Below are 13,064 nucleotides of genomic sequence, written 5' to 3'. Positions count from 1 at the left end.
CTATCACTTGTTTAAAAGTCATCCATACGGTATGTTTTTTGGTTCCTTGATATCACGACATATGTAGTCCTGTCTTGCCAAACGAGTTTTCCTGGAAATCTTGTGATTCATTTTTTCCAAAGCTCTTCCAACACATAACTTATAGTGTCAAAATGTAATACGTTGCTTGCATTTACATTTCATGATCTGCAGTGAAAGTGATATATCTCTTTAAAATAAATAATAATTGAATAAGATTGTACTGGACATCCAACCGTTCATGTAGAATCATTCACATTAGACTACCCAATTTTGTTACTACGATTTCATAAGTCTATGCCTAATTTGTTAACATAATTAGTAGATTAATTTTGTTTAATATGCCCACAGCTATACGTTACCCTGGCTTAATTAATTATGTCTAGGCTACAGACACAAATCTAAATTTAGCCTCGCCGCCCAAAGTTGATTAAAACTATTATTAGAAAACATGAATGTTGTAAAGTGTGCTGTAAAGGCCTGCAGAGAGCTAGTAATCTATTGAACAAAATTTAATTTGCATATTGCAAGGACTCATCACTTGCGCTGACCACAACTGATCGATGCACTTGACCGACCTCGGGAAGAGTTGCCGCCTCCATGATGTAAACAGAGTAGGCGTGTCGTCGAGGGGCGTGTCGAGTTGAGGTCAAGGAACTTAGCAAAAGTGCGCGCTTTATTTTGACGAGATGTTTGAAATTCAAATTGCTTGCCCCGCCCTCTTATTCATTATTCATGGCATGCGGTGTTTTAAAGCCAAACGCACAGTATGCCGTAGAGGTCTATATTTATTTAATTTTTTTTTCTGAATAACACTAGGCCTACACAATTTGTAAGGAATATATTTATTCTATTTGATTTTGACAACTGCCTATGATTTTATTTAACCAGATATTCTAGAACGGTTTTGAAATTGAATTGATTTACTTTCTGTGCTTTTTTGGTTGTTTTGTTCAATCCTATACATTTCTTTTTTTTAGTCTTGATGGCTCTTGCTAGCCTTCAATACTAGAAAAATAGAAAAATAAAGAGTCTCCTACATCTCTCTCTCTCTCCCTCTAACCTCTCCCCTCCCCCTCTTCCCCTCTCTCCCTACATTTGGTCTGAAACAACATAAGAAAATGTAAAATGTGCCCCTGTTATAAAAGCAACAACCTTCTTCACATTTCAGTTTTTTATTATAAACTATACTTATTAATATATTATTTGTTTGTTTAAAAATCATTTATATGATCATTATTTATTTATTTATTTATTCATTTATATAGTTATTTATTTATTCACTTATTTGTTCATTCAGTTACTCATTGTTTATTTTAATCTCTTTATAAAACAATTTTGTTTAGTCCTGCATGGATTCACCCCCTCCCTATATACTATGGCATAGATGTCTCCTATAGAAGTCTGCTACGACCATTGAAAGAGAAGACCCCCCTCAAAACATAAACAAAAACAAAACAAAAAGGAATATTTATAAATGATGAAATATATCATTATAATAACTAGATCTATAATAATATCAATGATAAAAGTTACATGAGTAATAATGATAATTATCATGGTATTAATTATAGGCCTAAAACAATAATAAGATCATTAATGATAATAGTAAAATTTATAATAAAAGTAATATTAATAATATTAATTGTAATAACAATAATAATGTTAATGTCAGTAACATGAATAATTATAATTAGCATAATAATGATAATATTAATGTCACTAGTAACATGAATAATTATAATTATCAAAATGATAATATTAATGTCACTAGTAACATGAATAATTATCAAAATGATAATATCAATAGTAGTAACATTAATAGATACAAAATAATAATTAAAGATTGAAGGAGGAAGAAGATAGAAGAAAAGGAAACAAATATAATATAGCGTAGGCCTAATGAGAGAAGAAAGGGGCGAAATCAAGCCATCGGTGAGAAATACCCTTTTTGCCCAAATTGCATGTAGAAAAGTGACGGTCGGCAGTTTCTAAGCCAAATTAGGGGCGTGGCAATTAAATGAGGAATAACTTTTTTTTTCCTTTCAAGAGTTTCTCAACTCATATACTACATAGTAGCACAAGCAGGCGCGTACACAGGGGGTGTTTGGTATTTGTATGTGTGTAACCCCCCATCACCCCCCATCATCCCCCCCCCCCCCCCCCCCCCCCCCCCTTTGGATTTTTTTTTTTAATTATTAAAAAAGAAAAAAAAAAGAAAAATTATTCCCATGGCTGACCTAAAAAGGTGACCCCCCCCCCCCCCCCCCCCCCCCCCTAGTGGAGCGAAATGTCACATTTTCACATATCAATTCCTTCGCGCTCCTTTTGGGAGATCAACCGACCCGCGCGCATTTTATATTACATGACATATGGTAAAATTCTCGACATCTTTTTACACTTTTCTTTACCATTAAAAATCGAAATTGAGAATAATATCCTCAATCGAGATATGAGAAGAAGGAAACATTTCCTTTACTTTCCATGTAAAACCATGCCCTTACTTGAAAAAAAACCTCCGTCACTTTGACGTTGAACTTTACAATCCATTTAAAAAAATTACTCTCTCATACACAATGTCAATGCAGGCCTTAAATTTCAATATTTTTAGGGCAAGGCCACTTTTCTGTAGGGCACATTCCTATATTACAGCACAAATAGGAAGAATTGGAAAGGGCACAAAAAATCTCCAAGGCCAATGAGAGGGGCATTGAGGCCAAACAAGGGGCATCCAAGGCCATGGCCTTGGTGGCCTTGGATTAATTTAAGGCCTGTCAATGGAGCGGTCGCACTGTGCTCGATTGCCTTTCAATAAACCAATCTTTAACTTTGCAGCAACGCGTTTTGCGTCAAATTTGTAAATCCTCAATCACAGACAATGACATAAGATACGTAAGCTTTTCATACATATAAATTTCATTTTGATTGATTCATTTTTAGCTCCGTCAATTTTCATGTCGAATCATGCTTCATGTCCCATTTTAGAAGCCCGACCCAGGGTTTTGTGCCAGCTAGCCCTGTACTGTATGCATGTACGTAATGCTATGCATACACATATAACTGAACATGCATAAGTACAGTACATGTACACACGCAGCGCAGCGCGTACGAGCGCACTGCACTACATTTCATTGGGTCAGTACCATTATGAAAATAGGGGAACAATGAGTGGGATGGGTTTAGTGCCGTCACAATAAACTTGCGCATTACACGCGTACGTATAATTAGAGCAATTTATGCACCCCCCCCCCCCCCCCCCCCCAAAATAATGAATACAGCCCGACCTCTCTACACACAGAACTGCACAGATACCGCACAGTCCGGTCAAGGCGGTACGCGTAGCGTTAAACTGCCAAATTTACAGAAATTGTGAGGAGCGCTTTTGCTATGAAAGGAATTGATATGAATTTCGAGACCAAAAAAAAAAAAAGTGTCCGCTTACCCCCCCCCCCCCCCCCCCCCCCCGCTTATTTCAACGGGCTGAGTCGTTGCGAAATTTTCGGCCCGATTTATAAATGCTTAACCCCCCCCCCCCCCCCTTGAAAAAATCCTGCGTACGCGCCTGAGCACAAGTAAACAAAATACATTACTCCAAATCACTTTTTAAACACTTTTTGTAACATACATGTATATCAATTTCCTTATTGTTCTTAAAGGTATTAACAAAGTTTTGGTATGGTCATGAATTTGGTTAAAATGAACATTATTGGAAGCATAATTATGCGATCCTACAATATGAATTGATCGTTGTCGCGGTTGAAATCGAGGCTAAAGTTATGAAATTGTAAATAATAAACTCGTTATGTTGTACAGCTTCCTCTCAAGGTCAAGATATTAATTAAGCTATTACACAATGTTTATTGACTAAAATCGACCGATGAGCTTTTCCCGTTTGGAAATTATATATCACAACTACATATTCTGAGATTCTTATGGTCGCATGCATGCAGCTACCATTGTACGGCCGTATGCGCTATTTGAAATTTATCAAGATTTACCGGGAGCACCGGGAGCACCGGTAAATTTTTATATTCAATTTTTCTCGAAAGCAGAAGTGTTTTATGAGGCTAAATGTTCTGGTGCTTATAATACATCCACAGGGGCATCCAAATATATCAACATTATAAAGAATCACTATCAACCCAATTTTCAAAATTTTCCCAAAACTTTGTACCCACTGTCTTTTAACCATTTTCCTATAATTAATCAAATTACGTTTTAAAGCAATTAATCCCTGTTTTTTTCATTTTTTTTAAAACCAAGTTTAAAATGAGCAAATGTAGGTTACATATTTTTATATTTGCATGATTATATACATTAGTTTGCAAATAACAAGATGGTGTTAATGAGATACAGAAGTTTTTGAGGCTTATAACTTATAACTCCAAAACAAATCTCGATGTCACGAAAATGTTGTTTTGTTATATTTTTGGACCGCAACCAATCATATACATCATTCCAAAAAGCAACTATATATTCACATCTTAGAAATAGATGAACGAGGGTTTGGATGTGGGTTTTACAGAAATTACAAGTTGGTGTTAATCTTATATAAATGTGCATAGCGCAATGTCTTGGTTTTGAACCCTGGACCTCGCAGTTACGAGATGACTGCTCTGCGGACTGCGGAGGCATCATCATATTGTTTTCTGACTTTGTTAGTACATAATTTTGGGCCCCTAAGATCTCAAAATCTTTTTTTTTTAATGTGTATTCATGGGGTTAAACTGCCAGCCCCTCCAATTTTCCAGCCCCTCCCATTTTGTGAGAGAATTATTAACAAAATGGCATAGGGTATTATTATTTGTATTTGTATTCTTCGGGAATTTCGGTTACCTTTTCTATCACAGTTTCTGCCGAACACCCCCCCCCCCCCCCCCCCCCCCCTCACCGGCAGGGGATTTCCGAAATCACGATAGGGAAAATAACTTCGCCCTTCCCACAATCCTGGATACGTCCCCAGCTCCCCTAAACTAATTTTGTGGATGATTTTCATCTCAAAATCATTGCCAAAAAAAAAAAAAAAAAAAAAAACATAAATAGAATGATAAACGAATGAAACGACAAGTTGAAAATTGACAAAGATATATGACAAATGTTATTTCCAATGAAATGATTTTTTCCCAATTTATTCAATAATTTACAGTTCAACTGTTAACACATCGAAAGAATTCGCTATAATAATGATAACAGCAATAATAATGTTAAGATGATTTTAAAAAATGATATTCGCACCCATAATGTATACATGGATATTGAAAAGATAATATTTGTAATGCAATATGAACAAACTTAATAACATTGCATCATTGTTATATAAATTGTTTAAAATGTTTGAAATATAAGATATTACCGATAGTCACAAACAAAAAAGCTAGAGTGGTAAAGCATAATATATTATTGATATTTTTTATTTATATGGACTACACGTAATTTATTACACAACTATTCAGTTTGGAAAATATGGTTCATTCCCTGATTTGATATAAAATCATGTAGATTAATGTAAGTCGAGTATGCACGTTACAAAACTACAGGGCACATGCATGCCAACTATACTCCGACTTTATTGAAATTTGAGCGAACGAAAAACTCTATATATAGTCATAGCTTTGCGGGAAAAAATATTCGAATATGTATTCTGATGTACACAAATGTATCACTGCCGTTATTATAAGTATATGTATTTGACAAGAAATGTGATATTGTTGATGTCAGTGATAAGTTGACACACGGCACTCAGTATAGAGGACGGGGAAAACCCAGCAGTGGGGAATCCCCGTGTTATGATTTGAATACGCGCGACGCGTGTGTCTTTGCCTCATTTCAAGCCTTTTTAGCAGAGAGAGGGAGACAGAGAGAGACAGAGGGAGACAGAGACAGAGAGAGAGAAAGAGAGAATGAGAGAGAGAGAAAGAAAGAGGGAGAGGTGGGAATAAATGAAAATGAAAATAATATGTGAGATATATTATTGCAGGTTTGTTAAAATTTATACACACTTTATTTATTTTTGTCCGCAATTTTTGTTTATTTTCAATTTTAGCAAAACGTTCTATCTATTTGCTAATTCAAGTTACCCCAAACATTTAGATGAAGAACAATAAAATCGTAATCCTAAAATGGTAACTTGTTTAAATTTGGGGTCTATAAAGGACTCACAGAATAATTAAGCTAACAGGGAGCCCTGCCTAATAACAATTGCATGTGGGGCGCCAGGGCGGTCATCTTAGATAAATATAAACTATCAAATAACATGGAGCCCCCTACTCATTTCCCCCCAAAAGTGCAGACGAAAAATTTGCAGAATCAATTTGACATTTGGCCTTACGAATAATTGAATTTCAATAGATATGATGAAAATTGCGTGGTTGGTATATTATTTGGTATGACTGTCCTGCATAGGAACTACTAGCATAATGCAATTCGCATTCTGACTTTTGAAATACAATTGTATAACATATGAATGCAATATATCGTTTCTAAGTAAACTCGTATGAATTTTAATACATTATGAGAATGGCCTATAATGCATCATGCAACATATCCTGTATATGTCAAAGGCCGGTCGCATTTTAAATACATATAAAACTGCTTTCGGAATAACAACCTAAAGAAATGCTCACATTTATGGATGTTTCTTTCCTGGGGATCTGGCGACCAGTCATTCCATTAAGCTTTTATAGTGAATGAACTACAATATTCGGAATCCAGTCGAAAAACATTATTTGTTGCTATGTCGGGTAAGCCTCGTGAAAGTTATCAGGTTTGCAACTAGGCGCGTAGCCAGGGGGCGGTGGGGGCGGTCGTCCCCCCCCCCCATCCAAAAAAAAAAGAGAGAAAGAAGAAAGGAAGAGGACGTAGGAAGAAAAAGGATTAAGAGTCGAGAACGGTATAACGAATCGTCTTCTTTCTCTAATAATTTATGAAACGTCAAAGCTTCCGCGCTTTGCGCGGGAGGGTGGAAACTAAATTCAGACAAGGATTTAGAGTCGAGAGCGATACAACGAATCGTCTTCTTTCTCTAATAATTTAATGAAACGTCAAAGCTTGGGGGAAACTGAATTCAAACAAGGATTAAGAGTCGAGAACGGTACAACGGATCATGAAACGTCAAAAGAAACTGAATTTAGAAAAAGATTTCGAGTCGAGAACGGTCCAACGAATCGTCTTCTTTCTCCTTTAATGTAATGAAACGTCAAAGCAGGAGGGGAAAAACTGAACTCAGACAAGGATTAAGAGTCGAGAATGGCACAATGAACCGTCTTCTTAATGAAACGTAGGAGCTTCCGCGCTACGCGCGGAGGAAGGGGAACTTGATTCAAACGAGGATTAAGAGTCGAGAACGGTACAACGAATCGTCTTCTTTCTCTGATAATTAAATGAACGTCAAAAGAAATTAATTTAGACAAGAATTAAGAGTCGATAACGGTACAACGGATCGTCTTCTTTCTCTAATAATTAAATGAAACATCAGCTTCCGCGCTTCGTGCGGGAGGGGGAAACTCCCCCCTTCCCTGTACCTACCCTATAATTATAGGGAGCGCGCTTTGCGTGCTCACTACCGCCCCCTAAAATAAAATCCTGGCTACGCGCTTGCAAGAACAACCTTTATTCTAAAAGTATGCATACAATTTGAATGTGTTAGTAAAGCGGTTTTATTCCGTTAGCCCTGTACGTCACCTTTTAAAAAGTGCAAACATTACAATAACATGTTACACAGTCTGTAAAGAAGGAGTTACAATAGGATATTAAAATTGCCCTTATAGGGGATGACCACCCTGATATTAAGTTGGATTTAATAGAAGCAGAAAAATGAGCAAAAGCCGACTAAAAATAAGAAAGTTATTTTTGAAGGTGCGATCAATCAAACACAAATAGGGAACTTTTAGACGTATCTTGCGAGCTCCCCTTCCATTTGCCCAGTACTAAAAAAAAAAAAAACCTTAAGATAATCATAAATCTTACATTCATCCTAAATATAATTATTGCAAACATGTTTTTTTACACAACCCTTGTGTGAAGCAATTTTTTCCGTCATAAAGCAGTAAGAAAATGAAAGCTTATGAAATTTTCTGTACAAAGCAAATTTTATTTTGTGTTCCATTAATGACAAATTAAAAAATTCATATCTTTCTTACTTTTTTTAATCGAATATGCTCAAACTTTCACTAATTTGTTTTTTCTCATCTTTTCAGCTTTCATTAAAACCAAGTTAATATCAAGGGGGACTTTCCTTTTAAAAAGGATTTTTCTAAAGAAGTTGCGACCGTATTCGTAAGAGATACAGGGCTTACTCTTGGCAATAGCAATATCGAAGTTGTATAATTTATTGATCGAGGCCCTATTGAAAGAAATCCCATCATCATTCATTGTTTAATAAATTCTATTATTATACTATTGATTAGAGAAGTTGAGATTATCCGAAGAATATTTCAATTTAAATCAATTACAACTTATTATTCATGCTTGAGTTTTTTTTTAAAGCCATGACCTTCGAAATTTGAATGTGTGTATTCGATTTGAATAGAAATTATGTAAAAAGTCTTTGTTACAAGAATGAAAAAGCAAGACATTTTTATTATTACACTGTCGCTCAATAGTTGGAATATTTTGACAATGATTTATTCCTAATAAATCTAGATAATAGTATACATTCTCAGATTTTATTGAATAATAATTTGCCAGTGTTTGTTTTGCGTGACTGCTAAAGCATGTGTATGCTACTATGCTTATTAACTAGGTGACCTGCGCCCTTAAGTCATAAATGACAGTAATGAGGATTAATGCCCCACAAAAGGGCACTAATATGGCACATCGACACGGTTTTGATCCTGGGGCCTCACAGTTACGAGGCCATTGCTTTGCCACTGAACCATGACTGTACGCAGCGGGGGCTAGGGTAGGGGGCAGTTCCCACAACTAAAAAAACAAACAAAGAAAATGCATTACATTTTAAATAATTCATTGAAATTCCCCCCGGTCCTCAACATCCAAATCCTCTGTGTGCCCATGCCTTGAGCCAACTATATGAGCGACAGTGTAATATAGTTTATTTGTTGTAAGTTTGCTAATAATGTTTTGGCAGACTGCTTTGAAGGAGGAGCTCTCCTCTATTCCGTATATTTCATAAAGTAATCTTAATGTTATTCAATTTGGTGGAGTCTACATTGACCTAAATAATTGTATTTTGAATGCACTCTTGTTTTTGTATGAAAAATAAATAATCTAATCATTGGAAGAATTCTACTTTTTTTCAGAATGAAAAGTATAGACAAACATTAATAGATAAATTAACAATTTGATGTTCTAACTAATCTGATATCTGATCTGTGAAAATGGCGGTATATTCATCCAATCATCGCTAGTACATGACCCTTGCTATTCCTATACCATCTTCTTCTTCCTCCTCCTCCAATTTCTCATCAACACCATCATCATCAACAACACCATCATCATCAACAACACCATCATCATCATCATCAACATCATCATCATCATCATCATCGTCGTCGTCGTTTATCTATTCATGAATGAACCTGCATTCAATCAGCAGATGTATGAAATTAATTGTATTATTACCAATGCTCCTTCTCTCCCCTTTCCTTTTCTTCTCTGCAAGTCACTCTTTTTTTCAAGCTACTTTGCTTATTTCTGTAGCTCTCCAGCATCTAATATATGTTAGTTATGCATTCATTATATTTGTTTAATTGCGTTTATTATCTGTATAAAATTATATACACTTAAATATTGTATCAAACCATATTATGTTCATGAAAATGTATGATGAAAAAAAGATGCATTATCAAATCAAATCAAATCAATCAATCAACACCCCAACATGAACATCATCCTCATTATTGTCATTATACCATTATCATTATCATCATCATCCTACTCCTCTTTATTACAATCATCACTAGCATCATCGTAATCATCATCATCATCACCACCAACATTTTACATCATCCTCGCCATTGTCCTTAATACCATTACCATCAACACTGTAGGTGAACATCACCATCTCCATCATCATCATCGCAATCATCATCATCATCACCGTCGTCATCATCACCATCATCATCATCATCACTATGACCACCAACATCATCACCACCATCATTATCAACACCAGTATCATCATCACCACCACCACACTACTTTCATCATCATCACCACCACCACTATCCTCGTCATCATTATCACAATCATATCGCCACCATTAATCTGTGTGAAGCTGTTCTCGAGCCAATCAACTCTATTTACGGTCTACCGACTGCAGTCTTGGCATGCAATATGGTGATGCCGCCCTCTACTGCCAAAAGACAGCACAGTGTTTCCTAGAAGATCGACTATACAAATGTCGTTGTCCACACATGTACCCCCATTTTTCTGTTTATAAAGATCGAGTCCAGAATTTCTTCTATGTATGATAATTTTGTTTTGATCAAGCTAATTCTAAGACTCCTTTTATGCTAAAAAACATACAAAAAGTCAATATGGCTTCATGTTTTTTGTCTGTTTGTGTGTTATCTGTGTGAAAACTAGTTTTGGTAAATAATAAATTCAGATTATGAAGTGAATTAGATCAATGTCATCAATACTTGAACTATACATATGACATATTTACAGTTAACATCGGAATTATTCATACCCTTTCTAAGTTTTGTATTTTTTCAAGTACATGTACAAGAATATCTGATTTCCCCCTATCTATGTTTCTTCTGTAAGTGGCATATTAAAGGCACACTGTCCTACTTATAGCTACTTGCTCCCTCTATATAGAAAACTTCCCAAATCGGTGCCTGTTGGTCCCCCATGATCCTCTTTTTCTTATGTTAAATGAAAGGTGAGTTAATGAGATAGCCACCTGTCACAGTGACCTCGATGGCTCACTGGGTGGTCTAATCCCTTCTAGCTGAAGTAGTAAAGCCTCCCTTTAAAGCCTACATCTGAATGTATTCAACAAAGTCCCTAATTCAACCAGTCTATCTTTCATTCATTCATGCATCAAATTCAAAAGGGTTATGAATAATTCTGTCGTTCACATACACAACCCCATTATCAAAAGGCAAAATAGAAAACAGGAACACACAAAGTAGTAATATAAAAGATGACTTTTAATTTTTTTAAGCAATCTGACATGATAATTTCTAGATATCTCAGACTCGTTATACTTGCTGTCAAGAGAATACCTTCAACATTCCACAGACAAGGGCTGGAATTCACGAAGGACATTTATCTAAAACCATGGTATAAACATACAGGTAGTACGTACATGTCCTTGGGTTCAGCGAGCTGAAAAACACTTGCTCTTAAAAGAACATCTTTTCAACATGAACAAATCTTTGTTCATCATTTTGGTAAAACATTGCGAAATCAAATTTTCACGTCAGTTCGGCATTATTTTCTTTTGCAAAACAGGCGATCTAAAATTCACTACCCATTTTTACACATTATCAAAGCTCACCTTTGCATTATTTCAGCTAATAATGGTTAATAACCCCTCTCACTTGGCACATAAAAAATAGTGTAAAAAGATTTGTTCATTTTGAAAAGATACACTGTACCGAGACACCTCTATTATAGTCCAGGGTTTTCCTTCATGAGTTTCTGCCATAGTTTATGAACAAGAATAGCGGAGCAAAAGAAAGACATACAATGATAAAACCACTTGGCGTATGACGTTTAAAAGTGTGTCGTATTTGACACCCCCTCCAAACGCATCTTAAATGCCCATATTTTCAGGATATTTAGAAACTGCATACTCTCTGTACAGAGAAGAGTACTGACATGAATTAGAAGAATAAGAATTAAAATATATTACATACAGCGTACTTAAGGAGTGAAAGAATGGAGAAAAAAAAGCCAACTTTGGCTATCCCTGCACTAGCCAAATGTAAATTAAAATCAAGATGAAAAAAATATATTTCATAAATGAGAAATATTGAAAACCAATTGATTATGTTGCAAGATAACTTGAAGCTGGCACAGATGAATCAACTTCATGTTAAATTTCTTCTTGTTTTTAATTTAGAATAAGATCTTTTTGGGGGGTTAAATTAAAGAAATAACTTGGAATTATGCATTGAATTCTTTATGTTCAAGCATTCCGAACCCCTCGGACTATCAAAACCACAATAGTCATATATTACACATATTTACAGCAAAACTTAGAGAAAAAAAATTATTTAAAAAGTTGTCCTCATGATCTCCCATCAAACTCTTAACTATTCGTGACTATTTGGCATCATGTACAGAACTCACATCCGAACTAAAAATACAAAATCAGTGAGTCTAAGAAAACTCGTTAAAAACAATCATGATTTTCACCCATGATCTATAAAGAGCGTGTGTTCTACTTAGATAATGAAAATAAGCAAATCATTTGGTAAATGTAGATTTCACAAATTAAATGACAAAGACTCATGATTTGAATGAAATGTTGACCGGGGGTCCAAGTAAGAGGTCCAAGGCCATCATTTTAGACACATAAAACGCTATCTACCTTTCAGATAATTCAGATAACTATTTTTAAATAAAAAGTTTAAAAACTAAAATAAAATCATAAAACTTGAAGAAAAAAAACCCCTCAGAATATAATGCCTTACACTATTGAAACTGATCATGGAATTAAACTGCTTAAACAACGTATATAGAGGCCGACCCAGAAAAGCGCCAAGAGTGACGATTATAGACACGACGATTATAGACACCAATGAACTCACTGAGCAGGCTCTTGCTTAGAGGACATTTCATGAGTTTCTCAATGAAATAATGATGAAACCAGTATAAGGAACACAGGTGAAAAGCAATAATTACATTGTAAAAATTAAAAGTTTGCAGACTGCATTTTGAAAGGGGGGATCTGCAGCATCTTATAATTATATTATAATCATTAATAAAAACATGGACAGCTTAAGTGGTACTTTACAATAGACGGACAATATAGTTGAATAAGGAGTTCATAGTGCTGTGCTCAACAGTTTCTTGCATTTCACACTCCATCAAGATCAAAATCAAACATTGTCCTATAAGTTCCATGTTAG

The sequence above is a fragment of the Strongylocentrotus purpuratus genome, unplaced genomic scaffold (genome assembly GCF_000002235.5).
Source record: "Strongylocentrotus purpuratus isolate Spur 01 unplaced genomic scaffold, Spur_5.0 spur5_contig_812, whole genome shotgun sequence".
NCBI classification, from domain to species: domain Eukaryota; kingdom Metazoa; phylum Echinodermata; class Echinoidea; order Camarodonta; family Strongylocentrotidae; genus Strongylocentrotus; species Strongylocentrotus purpuratus.
The sequence above is the reverse complement of the archived record's forward strand: the minus strand, read 5'-3'. Positions refer to the sequence as shown.